This window comes from Tachyglossus aculeatus, chromosome 8 (genome assembly GCF_015852505.1).
Source record: "Tachyglossus aculeatus isolate mTacAcu1 chromosome 8, mTacAcu1.pri, whole genome shotgun sequence".
NCBI lineage: Eukaryota > Metazoa > Chordata > Mammalia > Monotremata > Tachyglossidae > Tachyglossus > Tachyglossus aculeatus.
In genome coordinates, this window is record NC_052073.1 from 10,389,718 (window position 1) to 10,402,277 (window position 12,560).

The following is a 12,560-nucleotide window of genomic DNA, read 5'->3' on the forward strand; positions in this document are numbered from 1 at the left end:
GCACTCAGTACGGTATTCTGCACTGCATTGATTGATTTTGTCTGATCTGATCATCTTGAATCTACCCAGAATCTAGTACACAGTAACCAATAAACACCACAATAATAATTAGTATTCATTCTTTCGTTCACTCATTCAATCATATTTATTGAGCTCTTACTGTGTGCAAGGCTCCAGGTTGGATCAGCTCAGCTGCAGGGGTAGTGAGGGTAGCAATGCCAGTTAGGGCAACTGCCAAAAAGGAGGAAGAGGGGAAGGAGGAGAAGGAGGAAGATCAGAAGCTAAAGAGGGGAACTGTCAAAGCAGCTAAGTGGTCTCCTCCCATCACCCCATCATCCCATCTGAAAGCTGACCTCAGTGGATCCAATTTATTTCAGAGCCTCACTGCTTCCTGCCTCACCAACGCAAGATGGAAGTCTACCTTCAGACCCATTTCAACGCGAGAGGGGCTGCCACAAGTTGTCCACTAAGAATGATGAACGAACCCCGACCCTGAGACCGAAAACCTGTGAGGAGAAATTGATTGTAGAGCTGATGTGGTATAGTGGATACAGCATAGGCCAGGGTGTCAGAACGACACGGATTCTAATCCCAACTCCGTCACTTGTCTGCTGTGTGACCTTGGGTGAGTGACTTCACTTCTCAGTCCCTCAGTTACTTCATAGGTAAAATGGGAATTGAGAGTGTGGGCCCCACATGGAACAGGGACTGTGTCCAACCCAATTTGCTTGCATCCAACTCAGCACTTGGTACAAGTACCTTGCTTAGGAAGAGCTTAACAAGTACTACAATTATTATTAGTAGGAGTAGTATAGTAATTAACTGCCCTGGGTCTTTCAAGTGAAGTGATGGAACCCACAAATAGGTGACTCTCTCTCCTAGAGCAAGATGTCTGATCACTGTAATTATGAGCAGCCAAGAAATGGAGGCTAGTGAATCGAAGAAGAGCAAGAAAGGTGAAAACAATCAGGAAAGAAGCTGGTTCATGGCTTTTTGGGATTTTCGAAATACCTGTACCAAATGGATGGTACTCTCCAGAGCCCTTAGTACAGCAGACTGCCACAGAGACTGCTCAATAAATATTATTGATGAATTTGGCTAATTAAATGGAGGAACCCTGAGAGCCCATCTTTCTTTTCCTCCTAGCCTCTCCAATCAGCATTCACCCAGTTTGGTACTTCCAGATGACAAAGAGCATTGTGGACACCAATGAACACCCTGTCACCCACCCTTTCGCCATGTGAATGGGTTATGTTTAGTCTCTCAGGGTCACAAGGGGCAGTGATTTATCCCTGGGTAGCCAGGAACTCTGGGGTGGAGTGATAATTTGAATTTTAGGTTCCTGGCACCTAATCCTGAGCACTGGCTCCGGACCCAGCTGACTCTATTTTGCCTGCTTGGGGTTGCTGGCTCCCTGCCTGGAATGTAGTGTGGCTCAGTGGAAAAGAGCACGGGCTTTGGTGTCAGAGGTCATGGGTTCAAACCCCGGCTCCGCCAATTGTCAGCTGTGTGACTTTGGGCAAGTCACTTAACTTCTCTGTGCCTCAGTTACCTCATCTGTAAAATGGAGATTAAGACTGTGAGCCCCACGTGGGACAACCTGATCACCTTGTAACCTCCCCAGCGCTTAGAACAGTGCTTTGCACATAGTAAGTGCTTAATAAAATGCCATTATTATTATTATGTAGGGCCCAGGAGAGGGCTACCTCTTCTCCCACTCCCTTCCACAATGCCCTGACTTGCTCCCTTTACTCGTTCCCCATCCCAACCCCACAGCACTTATGTACAATCTGTAATTTATTTACTTATATTAATGTCTGTCTCCCCCGCTAGACTGTAAGCTTGCTGTGGGGCAGGAAATGAGTCTGTTTATTATTTTGGATTCTCCCAATCACTTAGAACAGTGCTTTGCACACAGTAAGTGCTCAGTAAATACAATTGAATGAATGACTGAATGAATCCTACTGTATTTACCTAACCCACCTGCCTCACGTCTTCCTGTTCTGGTGGGGGATAGCTGGCCAAAGTCAGATGTGGCACAGCTTGAAGGCACATCTCCTCCAAGAGGCCTTCCTTGACTAAGCCCTCTTCTCCAACTCCCTTTTACATCACTCTGACTCACTCCCTTTACTCATCCCTCCTCCCAGCCTCACAGGACTTACTTATGTATCTGTAATTTCTTTATTTATATTCATGTCTGTCTCCCCCTCTAGACTGTAAGCTCTTGTGGGCAGGGAATGTGTCTGTTTGTTATACTATTGTTCTGTCTCAAGTCCTTAAAACAGTGCTCTGAGCACAGTGAAAGCTCAATAAATATGACTGACTGACTGACACGTCAGGTGAGCTCCATTCTGGGTAACCGTGGCCCTGCCGATGAGGTCCTTCACCGGCTGATGTCTGAGGCTTGTTCACTTGTGGGGGAAAGAGGTAATTGTAATTATAGCATGTGCCAAGCACTGTACTAAGCACTGGGGTTGATAGAAGATAATCAGGTCCCACAAGGGGCTCACAGTCGAAGTATATGGAACTTCGAAGGTTTATGGAAGTTTATGGGATTCGAAGGTTATGGAATCCCCATTTTGCAGATGAGGGAACTGAGGACCAGAGAAGTGAAATGACTTGAGAGTGGTTAAGTGAATTCCCAAAGTCACACAGCAGCCTGGTGGTAGAGCTGGGAAGAGAACCTCGGTCTCCTGGCTCTCAGCCAAGGCTCTTTCCAAGAGGCCATGTTGCCGCTGAAAGATTTTTCATTATAATATCAATTTGATGCACCCCCAAAATTACGAAGGAGATGGGACATATTTGCTTACCTCCAAATCGAACTATTAAAAGTGCAGAAAGCACTGACTTACTCTGCATTGACTGTTAAGTTCCCCTCTCCCAGAACCCTTTCTAGCCAAGCCTGGTCAAAAGAATAGTTGCAGTGGAAAAAGAAAGAGTGGGAAAAAAAAAGGTTAAAGACATTCCTCTGCTTTAGCCCAGGCCTTTGGAGTAGGAAGAAAACACAGAGTCAATCCTTTAGCTCTTTCTTGCTCCTTCTGCTCTGGGCAGGTGGAATTAGAAGCCACTTACCTGCTGCTCCTCTGATGCCAATTTACTCACTGTACCTCCATCTCATCTATTCATCTGAGGATCTCCTCATCTTCTCATCTGATAATCTCCTAATAATGATGATCATGTTGATAATTATGATAATCTCCTCATCTAAGGAGCAGTGTGGCTTACTGGAAAGAGCATGAGCTTGGGAGTCAGAGGTCATGGGTTCTAATCCCATGACCCGGCTCTAATCCCGGCTCTGCCTCTTGTCAACTGTGTGACTTTGAGCAAGTCACTTCACCTCTCTGTGCCTCTGTAAAATGGGGATTAAGACTTTGAGCCCCACTGGGGACAACTTGATTACCTTGTATCTACCCCAGAATTTAGAACAGTGCCTGGCACATAGTAAATGCTTAACAAATATCATCATTATTATTATTATTACCTCTTTGCCAACCTCTTGCCCACATCCTGCCTCTGGCCTGGAACACCCTCTTTTCATACAATAATAATAATAATAATGGTATTTGTTAAGCAACACACTGGGGCATCTAAGTGCTGGGGGATACAAGGTGATCAGGTTGGCCCACATGGGGCTCACAGTCTTAATCCCCATTTTATAGATGAAGTAACTGAGGCACAGAGAAGTTAAGTTCACAAACCTGACAAGTGGTGGAGTCAGGATTTGAACCCATGACCTCTGACTCCCAAGCCCGGGCTCTTTCCATTCTCATATCTGTCAGACAGTTACTCTCCCCACCTTCAAAGCCTTATTGAAGACACGTCTCCTCAAGAGGCCTCCCCTAAGTCCTCCTTTCCCCTTCTCCCACTCCCTTCTGCATCACCCTGACTTACTCCCTTTATTCATCCCCTCTTCCAGCCCCACAGCACTTATGTTCAGATCTGTAATTTATTTATTTATATTAATGTCTGTCTTCCCCTCTAGACTGTAAACTCATTGTGGGCAGGGATTATGTCTGTTATATAATTGCACTGAACTCTCCCAAGCACTTAGTATAATGCCCTGCAAACAGCAAGCACTCAATAAAGACAGTTGACTGATTCACTTACCTGCTGCTTTAGTTCTCTGAATCCGATCTCGTTAAGTAAGCCTGCAAAAGATCCTGTAGATCTCTGCTGTCATTTACAGTAATCAGGGTCTGTGGATTATTTTTATAGCATTTCCTAGAACAGGGACAAGGAAAACTAAACAACTCCCAAGAAATTTTGAGAATCACCAGCCTGCTCTATGATGCAGAGAAGAGAGGCAAAAATCCCCTTTTTTTCCCAAAGAATAATCAGTAACATGCACAGCTTCACACTGATGCCGAAAAAACTGCACTCATGCAGAACTAATTGACAACAGGAATGGAATTCTTTTCTCAAAAGCATAAATATTGTTTATTCCAAGGAATAAATAACTGTCCTCTAGAATAGGTGTTCCAGACGCATTTGTGTTGAGGGGGTGCTCTCCTGGAGAAGACAAGGAAGAGTTTCCTGACCTCTCCAGCCAAAATCACCACACATTTTGCAATCAGCCAGCTGCTGGGTCCAACCCCCTGAGGCTTAAACTTCCCCCGAACTGGTATTGGAACCTGATGTTCTCATTTTCTACCCTAAATGGGTCTGTGCTCTTATTATGCAATTGTTCAACAGTCATTCAGTTCCACCCCAGAAGCAGCTGCATCTCCGTGATAGCAAACTTCCTGAGGTTGTGGTTTTTTAAATGCTTTGGAACCCATGGAACCTGAAAAGGAGACTCTTCCTATGACCTCAAGTCAAGTCTCCTCGAGTTCAAATAGCTCCTCTTCTCAATACATTTGATCTCCTTGTGCTTTGCACATAGTAAACACTTAACAAATACCATCATTATTATTGTTATTATGATTATCTCCATACCTGCCCCTCAACTCACTGTGGTGCTGGTCTATTTATTTGAAGGTTTATATCGAATTTATGCTTCTCTATCCTAACAATAATAATAATTGGTATTTGTTAAGCTTTTACTATGTGCCAGGCACTGTACTATACAAGCTGATCAGGTTGGACACAGTCCTCGTCACACATAGAGCTCACAGTCTTAATCCCCATTTCACAAATGAGGTAACTGAGGCCCAGAGGAGTGAAGTGACTTGGCCAAGGTCACACAGCAGACAAGTGGCGGAGCCAGGATTGGAAACCAAGTCCTCTAACTCTCAGGTCCGCGCACTTTCCTCTATGCCATATTGCTTCTCCCTTCACAGGTCACTTCTGGAGCAAGGGTCAGGGTGGGTTCTGTACCTCAATGGGCCTCGTTCTCTCCTGTCCCACCGTCAACCCCCGGCCCACGTCCTCCCCCTGGCCTGGAATGCCCTCCCTCCACACATCCGCCAAGCTAGCTCTCTTCCTCCCTTCAAAGCCCTACTGAGAGCTCACCTCCTCCAAGAGGCCTTCCCAGATTGAGCCCCCTTTTTCCTCTCCTCCTCCCCATCCCCCCGCCCTACCTCCTTCCCCTCCCCACAACTTCTGTATATATGTTTTTACAGATTTATTACTCTATTTATTTTACTTGTACATATTTACTATGTATGCACATGATGTGCATTTTGCTTTAATTCTATTTGTTCTGACGACTTGACACCTGTCCACATGTTTTGTTTTGTTGTCTGTCTCCCCCTTCTAGACTGTGAGCCCGTTGTTGGGTAGGGACCGTCTCTATATGTTGACAACTTGTACGTCCCAAGCGCTTAGTACAATGCTCTGCACACAGTAAGCGCTCAACAAATACGATTGAATGAATGAATGAATGAATGGTGTCAGGAGGATGCCCATGTCCTGGAGGTGAGGGATGAGGAAGCTGGCTGAGTAGAGCCAGGGGGCTTCGGGAAGTCCACGGATCCCTTAGGAATTCTTCCCCTCACTGATTGCCAGAGAAGGATTTGCTCCCTTCACCAGAACATGTTACCTGCTCATTCCTTGGAATCTTCTGGCCTCATGCCCTTCCCCTAAAAGGAGATGAAGAATTCCAGCAATCAAGGGAAACAGCATGATCCAGCGGTTAAACCCTAGGCCTGGAAGCCAGAGGACCTGAGTTCTAATCCCAGCTCTGCCACTTATCTGCTGTGTGACCTTGGGCAAGTCACTTCACTTCTCTAGAGAAGCAGTGTGGCTTAGCGTGGAAAGAGCCCGGGCTTTGGAGTCAGAGGTCATGGGTTCAAATCCTGACTCCACCACTTGTCAGCTGTGTGACTTTGGGCAAGTCACTTCACTTCTCTGTGCCTCAGTTGCCTCCTCTGTAAATTGGAGATTAAGACTGTGAGCCCCCCCGTGGGACAGCCTGATCACCTTTTAACCTTCCCAGTACTTAGAACAGTGCTTTGTGCATTCTAAGCGTTTAATAAATGCCATTATTATTATTTTTATTCTCTGGGCCTCATTTACCTCATCTGTAAAATGGGGATTCAATCCCGGTCCTCCCTCCTGCTTAGACTCTGAACCCCATGAGGAACAGGGACTGTGTCCGACCTGATTAACTTGTCTCTACCCCAGCCTTCAGAACAGCACTTGACACACAGTAAGCGCTTGGCAAATACCACTGAAAAAAAAAAAGAAAGGCTCCCTGCCTAGCTAGCTCAGCCTCTTCCGGAAGAAGGGACCCACCGAAAGGCCGTTAACATTCCAATTAGCTGCAAAGAACTCACTGACCTTGAACATGAGGCCGGTTTTCAGGCTGTCAAGTCTCTGGATTTTGATTTATGAGAAGGCTACTGCCTGTGTGGGACTCCCTCCCAGCTAGCCTGTTACTGTCTGGCCTGCGCCTCTACAGCTCTCAGTCAATCATTCATTCAATCGTATTTATTGAGCGCTTACTGTGTGCAGAGCACTGTAGTAAGCGCTTGGGAAGTACAAGTTGGTCATCACCACCTAGCTGCCTTTATGGGAGCAAGAAAACAAACTCCCAGACACCCAGAGGGGTGGGAATACTGACTGAAAGGGATTGGTCTTCCACTCAGTCCTATTTATTGAGCACTTATTGTGTGCAGAGCACTATGCTAAGCGCTTTGGAGAGTACAATATTACAATAAATGGACACATTCCCTGCCCACAGTGAATTTACAGTCTAGAAGGGGAGACACTATGTTGTGGTAAAAATCAGTTGTTCAATCAATCAGTGGTATTTATTGAGAAGCAGTGTGGCTTAGTGGAAGGAGCCCGGGCTTGGGAGTCAGAGGTCATGGGTTCAAATCCCGGCTCTGCCAATTGTCAGCTGTGTGACTTTAGGCAAATCACTTAACTTCTCTGGGCCTCAGTTACCTCATCTGTAAAATGGGGATTAAGACTGAGCCCCACGTGGGACAACCTGATTACCTTGTATCCCCCCAGTGCTTAGAACAGTGCTTCGCACATAGTAAGCGCTTAACAAATGCCATCATTAATTGTCCGCTGTGTGATTTTGGGCAAGTCACTCAACTTCTCTGTGCTTCAGTTCCCTCATCTGTAAAGTGGGGATTAAAACTGTGAGCCCCACGTGGGACAACCTGATCACCTTGTACCCTCCCCAGCGCTTAGAACAGTGCTTTGCACATAGTAAGCGCTTAACAGATGCCATCATTATTATTATTATTGAGCACCTGCTGTGTGCAGGGCACTGATCTAAGCACTCAGAAAGTCAATCCGTCAATGGTATTTGTTGAACATTTACTGTGTGCAGAACACTGTACTAAGCATTTGAGGGAATACAATATAACTGCGTTGATAGACAGGCTCTCTGCCCACGAGCCTAGTGGAGGAGACACTATCCCTGCCCACAAGGAGTGTACACAGTCTAAAGATAAAAAGAAATAACTTAGCCTTAGTCCATCAATCAATAGAATCATTTGAGCTCCTGTGCTGAGCACTGAACTAAGTTCTAGGGAGAGCACAATAGTATTAGACGATACAATCCCCATCCTCACAGTGCTGACAAATCATGATACAGTCCCCATCCTCACCGTGCTGACAAATCACGATACAGTCGCCATCCTCACGGTGCTGACAAATCCAACGAGGGAGAAAGAAAATGATGACAGATAGGAGGGAAAAAGAGAATGGAAAGACAGACGTGGGAAGAGAGTAAATGCTTCAGTAGTTCGGTATGTAAGTTGATAGGTACGTATTTATTACTCTATTTTACTTGTACATATTCTATTTATTTTATTTTGTTAATATGTTTAGTTTTGTTCTCTGTCTCCCCCTTCTAGACTGTGAGCCCACTGTTGGGTAGGGACCGTCTCTAAATGTTGCCAACCTGTACTTCCCAAGTGCTCAGTACAGTGCTCTGCACACAGTAAGCACTCAATAAATACGATTGAATGAGAAGTGCTACAGTTGTTGGTTGGGGCAGAAGTGCCAAGGTGGGAGTCTGGGGGATTTGGGACCTGGGAGAGGAGAAAAAAATTGGGGAAGACCTCCTGGAGGATGTGGGATTTCAGAAGGGATTTGAAGGGGAGAGAGAGTTCCAGGAAGGAAGAAGGGGTAGGAGGCAACAGACTTGAGAGATGAGAATTAGACAATGAATAGGTGAGCTGGAGAGGAGAGAAGAGTGTGAGCTGGGGTGTGGTGGGAGAGCAGCGAGGATCAGTAGTGGGGAGAGAAAGTCAACTGAAGGCCTTAAAGCCAATAGTCAGAAGTTTCTGCTTGATGCGGAAAGTAATGGGAAACTGGAGGGAGAGTTTGTGGAGTGGGGTGGTGTGCACAAAAAGACAAGGACACCCAATGGGACCTCCAAAAATACTATCTCTACTACTACAGTACTACTACTACTTCTACAAGTGCAAGTACTCAACCCCATCAGATGTAAACTACTCTTGACTCAAGAAAGATTTGGATAAATTCATACAGAAGCAGGATAGCCTAATGGATAGAGACCGGGCGTGGGAGTCAGAAGGACCTGGGTTCTAAACCCAGCTCTGCCACTTGTCTGCTGTGTGATCCTAGGCAAGTCACTTGGCTGCTCTGTGCCTCAGTTTCCTCAACTGCAAAAATGAGGATTAAGACTGTGAACCCCATGTGGGACATGGACTGTACCCAACCTGATTGGTTTGAAGCTAGCCCAGTGCTTAGTATAGTGCCTGACACATAATAAGTGCTTAACAAATACCATTAAAAAAATTCAGGGAAGAACAGCCTAGAGAAACCATAAGGAAATTTGGGGGCATCAGTTCATCTGTAACTGTTTAGCTGGATGACAAGGAGTTTCTGTAAGCAGCCAGTTGACACCCTCAGAGGCAGAATACTACTGCTCTGGATGGACAAAATGTTCTGGCCTTTTTGAGATCTTAAGTTTGTTCCCATGACATAACATGTTCTTCCTCTGGGACTCCCCCTAGAGCCTTGTACAGTCCTCTAAATTGAATCTCTTATACCAAAATGATGAAGAAAAAGTGAAATGAAAAATCAAATACCGTGTGTGTTCCAACACTTCCTGGATGTAGTGTGGCCTAAAGGAAAGAACAGAGGCCTGGGAATCAGGAGACCGGGGTTCTAATCCCAGTTCCATCACTTACCTGTTGTGGGACCTTGGACAATCGCTAAACTTTTCTGAGCCTTAGTTTCCTCTTCTGTAAAATGGGGATTAAATAACTGGTCTTCCTCCTCCTTAGACTGCGAGCCCATATGGGACAGGGACTGTGTCTGACTTAATTATCTGGTATGTACCCCAGTGTTCAGTGTAGTGTTCGGGATATAATAATAATTGTGGTATATGATAAGGGCTTGCTATGTGTCAAACATTGTACTAAACACTGGGATAGTACAATGGAGCTCACAGTCTAAGTAACAGGGAGAATCCCCATCTGGCAGATGAAGGAATTGAGGCCCAGAGAAGTTAAGTGACTTGCCCAAGATCACACAGCAGCAAGTGCCCAGGCCCTCTGACTCCCAAACCTGTGCTTTTTTCATGAGCCCATGATGCTTCTTATAGTAAATGCCTAACAAATACAATTATTTCTCATTATTATTTATAATAACAACAATAATAATAATCAACCTTAAAACCTAATGGAGCTTGAGCCAGTGAGTCAGAGTTTCAGAAACCTTCTGTTTCTTAGATTGTAGCTCATGGAACTTTTCATCCTTTGATGCTGTGGCAAAATAAAGACCAGGAGTGTAAGACAGAAACCAGTGGGCTTTCTGTTTCACTGTTCTAGCAGCCAGCCACCGCTGACCCCTAGAATACAGAAGACAAGATAAAAGTCACCTCTTCCTCCAACTATTGACTGGCCCCTGCCGCTGTTTGCCATGTGTAAAATGGCAAAGCTGCTCCCTTTATAGCTCACAGGGAAATTGTGAAGGCAAATGAGGAATTTGGGATTTGGGGGATGAAAGATGTTATTTGGCACTTATATGACCCATTATATTGCATTATATAATAATAAGGAGATAAAACATATGTAGGAAAGATGAACTCCACAGAACACTGGGCTAATTACAGAATTGGGGAAATGAGAGCCAGTGGAACTTTTCACCAACATCTTCAAGTAAACCTCATGACCAACTCCATCATCTTCCCAGCCCCAACTCAGGCTATAACCTCCCACATCTGAGCAGAGACCACCCCTTAACCCTCCCAACTCTTGCCCCCTTCCCTTTTCCTCTCCCCTCTCCTCCCCTCCCCTCACTCCTTCTCTCTCTCTCTCCCTCATTTCCTCCACTTTCCAACCCTCTCCCCAAGCAGTTTTCCCAGCAAACCAAAGGCATAATCTAGTAACCCTTGCCAGCACTCTGGGATGTGACCATGCTTTTCTGAACATATGCCCCCTCCCCCTGTGATAATTAATCATTGTGATTGTTAGGCACTTATTATGTGCAAAGTACTACTAATAATAATTGTGGAATTTGTTAAGTGCTTACTATGTGCCAAGCACTCTATTAAGCGCTGGAGGAAATACAAGATAATCAGATCCTGTCTAACTGGGAGGGAGAACAGGTTTTGAAACCCTATTTCATTTATGAGGAAACTGAGGCCCAGAGAAGTGAAGTAACTTGCCCAAGGTCACACAACAGACAAGTGGCGGAGCTGGGATTAGAACCCGGGTCCTCTGACTCCCAGCCCCATGCTCTATTCACTAGGCCTCGCTGCTTCTCCCTGAGGAGGTTTGCTCTGGGATGGCTAGAAGAGCATGCAACAGATTCTGGAAGTCTGTGTCATCTCCTGGAACCAAGCATCTTTTCCTGGTCATTTCCCAGCTCCGTCTCCAGAGCAGGCCCCTTCTGGATAAAATCAGCTGACTGCTTCCAGAGCAAGGTGCAGCCTGAGACACTATAAGCTGTCTTATCTAAGCTAACCTTGGCCCTCCCGGGTTTAAGAGCCCTGGTATAAACAGTCTTCCATAATGATATTATTAATAACCTGCGGGAGCTGGGCCGGAATGGCCCCTGTATGTTTTACAACTCCTCTCTGTCCGGAGAAGGAGTTGGGGCCAGGCTGATTGGAAACAGATTTTATGAAAAACTGAACTGGATTGGAAGGAGACCCAGTCGAAAACTCTGTGCCACTCCTTCAACTGGCCAACAAATGAAACACTCTTCATTCAATCCAGAAGAGTTGGAATGACATTCCAGTCCAGTCCAGTCTCCCTCCTGCCTCTCCCCAAGCTCCATTCCCCCCCACATCATCGCAAAGGCGGTGGGGGGTAGGGGGTCTGGCCTGCCCTTTCCATTTGTCCTGCTCGAGACCACCACTCACATTCTGAGGCTGAGCCTGCCACCCCCGTCCACCCATCCGGACCTCCCGTGGCATAATCTCTGCCTCTATAAAACTCTTCCAAGGAGGAACAGGCCTAATCCCAACATAGGCTGCAATGTAAACCCAGTTCATTTCCAGCGCCAAACCGAACGCTCACGTGAGCGCAAAAAAGAAACAAATCCATATTCACCATTGAGCAAACCCGAGTGGCCACTGACACTTTCTCCTGCTGCTGTGCCTTCTCCTTCTCCTCCCTCTTCTTCTTCTTGTCCTTCTGCTTCTGTTCCAAATAGGTGTCAGATTTCACCCCCCATGACAGCTCCGGGGATGGATGGATCAGTTTTTAGGACAGAAAAGGCAAACCAACTGTCCATTCAGGTTGGTGTCGGGCAGGGGATGGGGGGAATAGGTGGGGAGAAACTGAGTCTCTCCCCGCCACCAGGAATCGCCGCGAACGATAGCCCACCTCCCTCAACCCACCTTAGGTCTGGTCTCCAGTCCAGAAGCAGCAACAGCAGCGGCAGCAGCAGCAGCGAGGAGTCCTGTAGGGTTCCGATAACTGTGGCCAGCTGTCTTATCGCTGTCCTTGTCACAGCGCAGCCGGAGGCCGAGATAGGGTTCCAGGAAGCCCAGCTCAGGGGGTCCCAGCGGGTCCCTCTCTCTCGGATGCAGTCTGTGGCTCTGGCTGTCACTGATTGCCCCGTCACTGTCCCACCAGCCCTGGTCAGGGAGAATTCCATACTGCTGGACTGCAGGCGGGTCCCTCGCCCCCCTTGCTTTCCATCCTCCACCCCCAGACCCCACCCCTCACTCTCATTCT

At 46.4% G+C, this 12,560-nt stretch overlaps 1 protein-coding gene across 1 annotated transcript in view; it reads right to left on the reverse strand.

The window, feature by feature from the left end:
• RIPOR3 (RIPOR family member 3) overlaps window positions 1-12,170 on the reverse strand; it is a 98,027-nt gene extending 85,857 nt beyond the window's left edge. The window contains exon 1 of the mRNA XM_038750748.1: window positions 11,931-12,170. The gene's annotated coding sequence lies outside the window, so the exon portion shown is untranslated. The remainder of the gene's footprint in view (window positions 1-11,930) is intronic.
• Between the last annotated feature and the right edge of the window lie 390 nt (window positions 12,171-12,560).